Source organism: Crocuta crocuta, unplaced genomic scaffold (assembly GCF_008692635.1).
Source record: "Crocuta crocuta isolate KB4526 unplaced genomic scaffold, BGI_CrCroc_1.0 scaffold371, whole genome shotgun sequence".
Taxonomy (NCBI): domain Eukaryota; kingdom Metazoa; phylum Chordata; class Mammalia; order Carnivora; family Hyaenidae; genus Crocuta; species Crocuta crocuta.
This window is the reverse complement of record NW_027530617.1, coordinates 1,879,704-1,889,539: the sequence shown is the minus strand read 5'-3', so window position 1 is coordinate 1,889,539 and position 9,836 is coordinate 1,879,704.

Below are 9,836 nucleotides of genomic sequence, written 5' to 3'. Positions count from 1 at the left end.
AACAATCTCCTCAGAGTTCTGAGCTTCCACACCCAGGACCCCTCCTTCAGGCTTTGATAAGTCCAACCTCTTGCTCTTGTCTTTCAGTCCAATCAGGGTAACTGCATCCTGTGGTCATTACCTTAGAATAAAAAAATTTTTTAACCCTTTTACTCATCTAGTTAGCGGAATATGTCATTCACCATCTTGACAGTGAATTCTTCTCACTAAAAGTGCTAGTATGATTTATTTCTCTTCTTGTGGCTACCAAATTGGTACCAAAACCCACACCATCCAAGTTGAGATTGTAGATAGGTTTGGAGATGTCCTTGAGCTTGAATGCAGAGTTGAACACCTTGCCAATGGCAAATTGGATGCTGGCATGCAGTGCTATCACAATTAATCAAATTGTCACCTGCACTAAAGGGTGATGGTATGCCTACTGAATATATCCACCTTCTGTTGGGCCCTAAATAATAGAGTTTATTTTGGGGACCTCTTACAAAATTTAACCTGCCAATGGCTTTCCTTGGCTCTTAGAATAAAATACAAACTTCATCCCATGGGTTGTACTTCTTCTTAGTATCTTGTCCTTTTCCATAGCTGTCTACTATCCATTACCTCCTTGCTTACAAACCTCTAATTCTCCTTCTGGCTCTCACAGGAGGAAACTCTGCCCCACCTAAGGGCCTACGTGATACTGGTTGACTATCCACCGGGATGCATTTTATCCAGGTCATTGTATGGTTGGCTTTCTTTCATTCAGGACATTATCTCTATCACTTCATTGCAAAGTCTTTCCATGAGCACACAACTACTATGTCTATCTGGAAAAAGAGGTCAGCACCTTGATACCTGAATGTCACTCAAATTAAATGACAAAAATAGAAAAATATCATATTTCAAATGGATTACAGTCAAGAGAACATACAATTGTATGTCACTGCAGTCAAAACTCACCTAATTTCATTTAAGTGTTCTTTTACATTACATATTTCCTTTTTTTTTTTTTTTTGTAAACAGAAATATACATTTTTTGGCCAGAGGACCAGTAAATGGCATCATGGGATCGAGAATGCTTATCAGATCTTTATCAACATGTTTACTGATTTTTGCCCTGATCATTTTCCCAAAACAGAACTGTGCCCAGTAGGAATGATCACTGCATATAAAAATGTGTAGAATTAGCATTGGTTAGACCTTTATTAGAATTGTGCCATTTTAAACTTAAATTGAAAAATTAGAAGTAAACAAATAACACATAATAAAGTGTGGAAATATTAGGTATTTGAACAGACAAAATTGAAAATGGCCTTTCAAATGGGAAATGACTGACAAAAAATACTTGAACAACCTGTCTTCCTAACAGGATATAAAAAAAATAAATGAATTTGTGGATGTTCCTTTAATATTAATAGGAGAAGAAATGTGGCCACTGCTTAATTGATACTAACAAGAGAGAGGATACAAATCTAAGTTAAACATCTCCTTGCTTCTTGGTTGCCTCCTTGCATCTGGCAACTCCTGAAAGTCCCAGGTACTTCCCAGAAGACCCTAGCAGCCCTTCTAGGCATTCAACACACCCCAGATATAGGGGTAGAGAGCACTTGGAATCCGGCAATTGACACAGCTGGGGAAAGCTGGGAGTAACAAAAAGCAGAGAGAAAGTAGGAAAGGGTGGCAATTAGAAAAGGTGAACACAGGGGCACCTGGGTGGCTCAGTCGGTTAAGCGTCTGACTTCGGCTCAGGTCACGATCTCACAGTTCGTGGGTTCGAGCCCCATGTCAGGCTCTGTGCTAACAGCTCAGAGCCTAGAGCCTGTTTTGGATTCTGTGTCTCCCTCTCTCTCTGACCCTCCCCTGATCATGCTGTCTCTCTCTCAGAAATAAGTAAAAAACATTAAAAAAAAAAAAAAAAGAAAAGGTGAACACAGCTTTCTTGGCAAGTACTAGTTAGATGATATGGTAAGATATTCCCTGCTCATTCACTAAGCCCAACTACTCAGCCAGGCAGCCTTCTATTTTGCCAAAAAGCCAAAATGGAATTCAAGGTGAGAATTTTGTTTTCCTAATTCTGAAAGATTTCTAAAGTATAAGGCTGTGATTTGCTTTTCCCACAATTCCTACATTTAACTCAGCAAAACTCAGAGACATGTTACCTAAACCCAGACATTAATGCTCCCTGGATTACAGTGTCATTTAGTTTACATTGGGACTGTAGGTCAGTTCAGTGGCATGAATTAAAGAGCTGACAGGATAATGAAAACGCTGCTCTAATCCTCCACTAACCACACCCCACCACGAAGCACACACAGACACGTGCTATCTTGTTAATTAAATTATCTGAAAGCAATTCAACGTTCCCGTGTTGACTACCCTGCTTGGAAACCTGGTGGTGAGCCAGTTATTTCTTCACATTCAAATGGAACAGACTTAACCTAAGGTCTTCCTTCCAGATAGTCTGACTGAATTGGATTAGGACTAGATTTTAAAATTCACCTGAGAGAAAATTCGCCTGAGCAGAGACACCAGATATATTAAATGTTCATGAAGAGAGAGACAGAGAGATTTATATCTCTATTAGACTTCTTGCTGAAAACAGTCTGTACTTTTCAACATGTAAAACGCATTTTCAAAGGAGGAAACATACATGACAGAGACACACAGAAGAAAGATACGGTTAAGAAAGAGTCTGATGGTCTCACATAGACCGTCTCTGAGTTGCATGGCTTCCCTTTGTTGCACAATCTGGTATACTTTTGCTTTCAAAGTGACTAGAGGCTGGAAGATTTAAAAACACTTACACCATCCAAATTTCTCTCTGTCACTGGAGGACAGATCATCTTATTTCCATGAAAAGAAGAGCATTGAATTAGATACTTTAGCTTATAATCTGAAGAACAGAACCTTTAATGCAGATTATTTTTCATTTATCAATTGGCTTCAACATAGCCTACCTTGGTCTCAGAAAGATTTAAGATGGATAAATAACATACATTTCAGTAGATGCAGGAACTTAAGTTGAAAAGAAAACAGAGGTTGGAAAATTTAGGTGGGATGAAAACAATTTAATACAGTAATGGTTTGCTTCTTGCATTAGGCAGAGAGCAAAGTTGTCTTCAAGCTTTCAAGCAACCAATGGGCGTAGAGAAACCTTATTGTCTACATGATTCAGAGTGGCCAAATCCAGAAACTGAACCAGTGGCTACAGAAAAGCAACTTTTACATGGTTTCAAAAGAACACATTTTCTCCCATTTTTTAAAAGACAGGATATCCTGTAACATAATGAGCAAAAGCTTTTTCCTAAATATAGAATAAGTAAAAAGAACTGTTGCGGGTAATGCTTCTTCTAGTAGGCTAGCAGCCATCATTCCAATTAGGAACACACTAAACCACTTACAATTTTTCCAGAGTGAATTTGAGGTTGAGTGATACGATGTGGCAAAAGAGTGAGGTTCTGAGGATCCAGCTCGGAACAGAGGTAGATAATATAGATAATACATAACTTAGACCAAAGGTTCTTGTCCTGACTGCAGATTAGAAACACGTGAGGTACTTTAAGAAAATACTGCTGAACACGGGCCATCCCAGATACATTAAATCATAACCTCTGCAGCTGAATCCGACAAAAAGGTATGTTTTCAAAAGTTTCTCAGATGAGTCTAATGTGTCTCCAGCAATCACTGAGGAGAAAACAAACTACAGAGCCTTTGGTCAATGCCCCATAAATCATGTTCTTTAGCCATGATGGGTCTGAATTTTTTTCTATTAAAATTACCAGAAGCATGGGGCGCCTGGGTGGCTTAGTTGGTTAAGCTTCCGACTTTCGCTTAGGTCATGATCTCACGGTTCGTGGGTTCGAGCCCCGCGTCGGGCTCTGTGCTGACTGCCAGCTCAGAGCCTGGAGCCTGTTTCAGTCTGGGACTCCCTCTCTCTCTGACCCTCCCCTGCTCACAATGTCTCTCTCTCTCTCCTAGAAATAAATAAAACATTAAAAAAAAAATTAAAAAAAAAATTACCAGAAGCACAGGGGGGAGGAGCCAAAATAACAAGCATGGAACTTTGTTTTTTGGTTAGTGTTTTCTTTTGTCTAGTGTCCATGAAATAGAGCCAGATCAACACTAAACCATCCTGCATGACTAGAAAACTGATTTGAGGATTAACACTACCATCTGAACCACAGAACTCAGCAGGTACACGGCAGGGAAAGGTGAACTGAGGGAGAGAAAAGCAGAGGGCAGGGAGCTGTTTCTACTTGGGGAGATAAGGGTGGGGGAAGAACATGGGAAAAGCATCCCCCCAAAAGCAGCTGGAGAGAGAGTGAAAGTGTAGAAACAGCTGCAGGGACTGAGCTAAAAAGGGAGAGAGGAGACAGTTTAAATTCCATTAACTTTATAAACAGGAACCCAGAGTCTGAAACTCTGCAGCTCAATACCTGTTGATGCTCTGGTGAGAATGCCGAATCCAAAGGAGCAGAGTGAAGTCTGGGGGTCCTCAGGCCACAGAGGGAGAGGTGGCTCCCCTGATGGGAGGACTCCCCACAGGTAAAGGTCCCAGCGGATCCTGGAGAACAACCACATTCGCTGGTGCCGGAACAAGGTTGTTAAGGGTGAAGCCTGGTACCAGATGGATGTTGTGATTTTCTATAATCCCTGAAACGCCGCTGCTACACGGTCCTGTGAACTTTTTCTGGGGCGGGCTGGCACCCAGCCGCAGTCTCTGGGCACTGGCAGCAGCTGGGTCCCGTGAACGTTCCTGGGTGCAGCCCGCACCCGGCCATTGCTCGGTGAGACCCTCCCGCAGAGGATCAGAACAGGTCAAAGCCACAGCCAAGAAGTAAGGGGTCGGGAAAAACAGCCGCATCTGAGATAAAATTCAGGAGGGACGTGCCGCCCGGCAACCTGACGGCTTGGTCACGGACAGCGTAAAAGATGGGAACGGACAGAGGGCGAAGACAAAGGATGGGTACACGACTGCTGATGGGGAGAATAGAGCTTCGACTCGAGACGGAGTAGCCGGGTAACGCCATTTTCTCCCCTCCCGCGCATGCGCATACAAACCTACACGCGCAACAATCCACCCCAGTAAGCTAAACAGCGCCACCTCGTGGAGAACGGAGCCATTACACTAAGCCCCGCCCAATTGGGCCAACCTCCCTCTTCAGGAACACCGCACTTCTCCCCACCTACTTAGTTTAAGGAATGTAAAGTGCTTCATAGGTTGACTTCTAGATGAAAACGATATAATTTCCATCGTATTTCAGTCTGTTCACTGGTCCAACTATTCGAGTTTTTCTTTCTTTTAAATTTCTTTTTTTATTGAATACAGCAAGAGAAAAATTTATTTTTATTTTTATTTATTATTAAAAGTATTTTCTTTAATTTTTTCTACTGTATTTTTACTTTTATTGTAAATTTTTCAAATTCTATTTTACATCCATCATTTCATTTTGTTTTATTTCATTGCATCAATTTTTCAATTTTTGTGCTGACAGCTCAGAGCCTGGAGCCTACTTTGGATTCCGTGTCTCCCTCTTTCTCTGCCCCTCCTCCCCAAGAATAAATAAACATTAAAAAATATATATTTTTAAAGATCTCGTCTTTGCTGACAGTACTATCTGTAGTATATATTTTGTTCCTACTTCCTCCTACTTGTTTACTTGTCCATTGTTTAACAAATATTTACTATTCTGCATAGAACCTACTCTGTGAAAGACACTCTTCTATGTGTTGGGGTGAAAGCGGTATAAGTCAAAGCTGCATAATGTCTTTCTGGTGTGTGCATAACTCAGAAGAGTCATCCTCAGGCATGTGAAATGGGGGTTACAAGTACACATTCAACTCCTGTTGACTGTGTGCCCCTCAGGAAACAGCTGGGCAGGGACAACAGGGTGGCATCAGGAACTAATGTTCTTGTGTGACATCCGTCTAGGATGATCTGGCCCTGTGATGACAACACCCCATCCTTCCCACATAGCCCAACCGGGCTCCTTGTGGCTGTCTGTAACTTTCTTTTTCCTTTTGAGCTTCTGTGGCTAATCCCAACACCTCAGATTCAATTGGAATAAATCCTTAATGAGTCAACACTCTCACAAAGTTTCACTTGTTTTTCCTGAACCGCACTGCTGTCTTGGGATGGTTGTGTATGTCCAGGATTACATTTTGAATGCCTCTTCATTGCAACATGTTTTTCCACTTATTTTCTGTGGGTTATTTATGATTATTAAGGATTCAACTCCAGAATCTTCTCCTCTAAGAAGCCTGTTCCGAATTCCTTCCCTGGGCTGCTTCTGTGTTTGCATAGCATAGCATCGTGGGTTAAATTCTCTATATATGCCGTTATAACTCTTTCATTAGATCTTAAGTCTCTCAAAGTCGGAGGTCCTCATTTATTCACTGTTGAAGCAACATTACCTAGCTTATTTCCTAGTAGGCATTCAGAGTATTTGATTACTTAAGCAGAAAACATTTGGTTGAAGCCAAAACAGTAACTAAGCTAGAACAGCTAAACTTCCAAGGCTTTTAGTGAGCTTATGGGTTTTTCCAAGTATACCTTCTTTTTTAAAAAATGCTACTTTTCTTTATATCCCATGTAAAATTCATTTTTGAAAATCTGAAGAGTCCAATAAAAGATATAGAAAACACCCATTATCCTACCACCTATACCTGTACATACCCATATATCATTATATTGCATACATGTTATGCAATGTATTTAATATATAATATATTCAATTTTAGATAATTTCATATTTTCTTTTAAAATTAAAATATTTGCAAATGACATATCAGATAAAGGTTTGGTATCGAAAATCTATAAAGAACTTACCAAACTCAACACCCAAAAAACAAACCATCCAGTGAAGAAATGGACAGAGGACATGAATAGATATTTCTTCAAAAAGATCCAGATGGCAAGCAGACACATGAAAAGATGCTCAGCATCACTCATCATCAGGGAAATACAAATCAAAACCACAATGGGATACCACTTCACACTGGTCAGAGTGGTTCAGATTAACAACTCAGGAAACAACAGATGTTGGCAAGGATGTGGGGAAATGGGAACCGTCTTGCATTGTTGGTAAGAAGGCAAACTGGTGCAGCCATTCTGGAAAGCAATGCCGAGATTCCTCAAAAACTTAAAAATAGAATTACCCTTTGACCCAGCAATTTCACTACTAGGAATATATCCAAAGGATACAGGAATGCTGATTCGAAGGGGCACATGCATCCCAATGTTTATAGCAGCACTATCAACAATAGTCAAAGTATGGAAAGAGCCCAAATGTCCATCAACTGATGAATGAATTAAGACATGGTTTATATATATGATGGAGTACTACTTGGTGATGAAAAAGAATGAAATCTTGCCACGATGTGGATGGAACTGGAGGGTATTATGCTAAGTGAAATAAGTCAGGCAGAGAAAGACAGATATCACATGATCTCACTCCTATGTGGAATCTGAGAAATTTAACAGATGATCACAGAGGAAGGGAAGGAAAAATAAGATAAAAACAGGGTGGGAGACAAACCATAAGAGACTCTTAAATACAGAGAACAAACTGAGGGTTGATGGGGTGGGGGTAGGGGAGATGGGGAAAATGGGTGATAGGCACTGAGGAGGGCTCTTGTTGGGATGAGCACTGGCTGTTATTTGTAAGAGATGAATCACTGGCTTCTACTCCTGAAGCTGAAACTTGACTATATGTTAACTAACCTGAGGAAAAAAAAAATTCAGACATGAGGAGTATCTTTTATATGTCTTTAAATATTTATGTATTCATTCAATGAATATTTACTTATTATCTTGAAAGTGCTAGAAACATAGTAATACATCCTGTTATTTAATTAATCTCTTATTGTTGGACGTACAAATTATTCCAGTGTTTTTGCCTCATAAAAGCTGATGTGGTGAACATTCTCTTTCATAACATTTTGTGAAAGTTTTCATTTTCACAGGCTCCATCACCCTTTGTTTAGAGAAATACAGTTTTTAAAAAGGGAAAAGACATCCTTAAGTGGGAGCCTCTTATATTATGAAAATTTTCCATCTGGTTTAATGAAAAAATTCTGACAGTTGCTTTAGGACAATGTAGCAGCATTGTTTTATATGAAATCCACGTTGAACCACAATTCCCCTTGTTTTTGTTTCATTTTATTTTACTAAAGGTAATGATGACTCAGGAAAAGTCTCCTCCAGCTGGAGGCGCCCAGCACTTTCTGACATAATTGCAGTCTAGAGCACTGAGAAATCTGCCACCTGAGTCTGTTCCTAGTTGTGTTGAGAGGTTTTCGGCAAATAAAGGAAAGAGAAGAAACTCTACCAAGTGACTACTATTTGGCTGGCATTATGCTCCATATTTTAAAAACACTGTGCCTTAAACTTAACAGATATTCAATGAACATTTCCAAAATAAAGGAGCTGTGACCTTACTAGCTCTCCATTCTTGGAAAACTAACTAACCTTTTACAATGTCAGTTTCCTTGTCTATAGTAATTATTATCTACCAATTCCCACAAAAACCCTGTGGAGGTTAGACAAATCTTATTTTACATACAAGAAAATGGCATCTGAGTTTTGCTAAGAGACATGTCCAGGTTCATCCACTAAATAGTGGTTAAGCTTGCGTTCAGATCACAAGATCAAATCTAAGAATAACCCCTAGCTCTTAGCATTTTCTCATCAGTTTAGTTCATTCTTCTGCCAGTGGAGGTGACATTGGGTGGGACATCACACCTCAGGATACTACAGGGCTTGCATGGATGCTGGTGGACATAGGGCTAGTTCTGATCCATCCCTCACTTACTGGTATCTTCAGAGTCTCTGGTTCAAATACAACCTCATGTAATCCATGAATCCCCAGTAAAAACAGCCTCACCCTGTGGCTATATTTTCTGCTTCAAGCCTGTTGGTGTAGATCCTGAGGTACTGCCTTCGATCTTCAGCCTAGTCTAATCTCAAAATTCCCTGTTTGATTTAATCAAATCAAGACCATGGTAAAAATAATAAACAAAATAGCATTCATTTCAATTCTGAAAATAAATACAGCTGGGATTTTCTGCTAGGAATTTAATTAAATGAAGTAACTAGTTATATGATTAATTCTCTTACTAAACCTATGGGATAGATAGTCATAAAAGTTGCAGCTTGGGGGTGCCTGGGTGGCTCAGTCAGTTAAGCATCTGACTTGTTTTAGGCTCAGGTCATGATCTCACGGTTCATGACTTTGAGCCCCACATCCAGCTCTGTGCTGACAGCTGGGAGCCTGGAACCTGCTTTGGATTCTCTCTCTCTCTCTCTCCTCTTAACCCACTCACACTCTGTCTCTCTCTCTCTCTCAAAAATTAATAATACAAAATAAACATTAAAAAAAAGAAGTTGTAAACATTTTTTTAAAGTTGTAGCTTAAATATTACTTTCTTAAGATCGTAGAAGTAAGCTAAATTCAGCTAAGTAAAGCTGAAAGTCTTGAACACTTGGCCAGAGTTGTACAAACTTCAGATGTCAAGGCACTAGCATCAGGGTCACTACACTGTACTGTGCAATTCCAGAGGCACTATCCACTTCTATGGATCATACAAGGACCCAAGTGGTTATGAAATTAGTTTTGTGAGTCTCAACTTGCATTAGACCACGCAAAATAGAAAATATCCAAGTGCATAATACACAGTGAAGTATGAGAAGTGCCGCTCTGTAAAATGTGTGTGTGTGTGTGTGTGTGTGTGTGTGTGTGAGAACATCATATAATGTCTGGGAGCACAGACTCTGGAGCCAGATCATTTGAGTTCTGATCCTGGATCTACCATTTGCCAACTGCAAGACCTTGTATAACTTACTTTACCTCTCCATG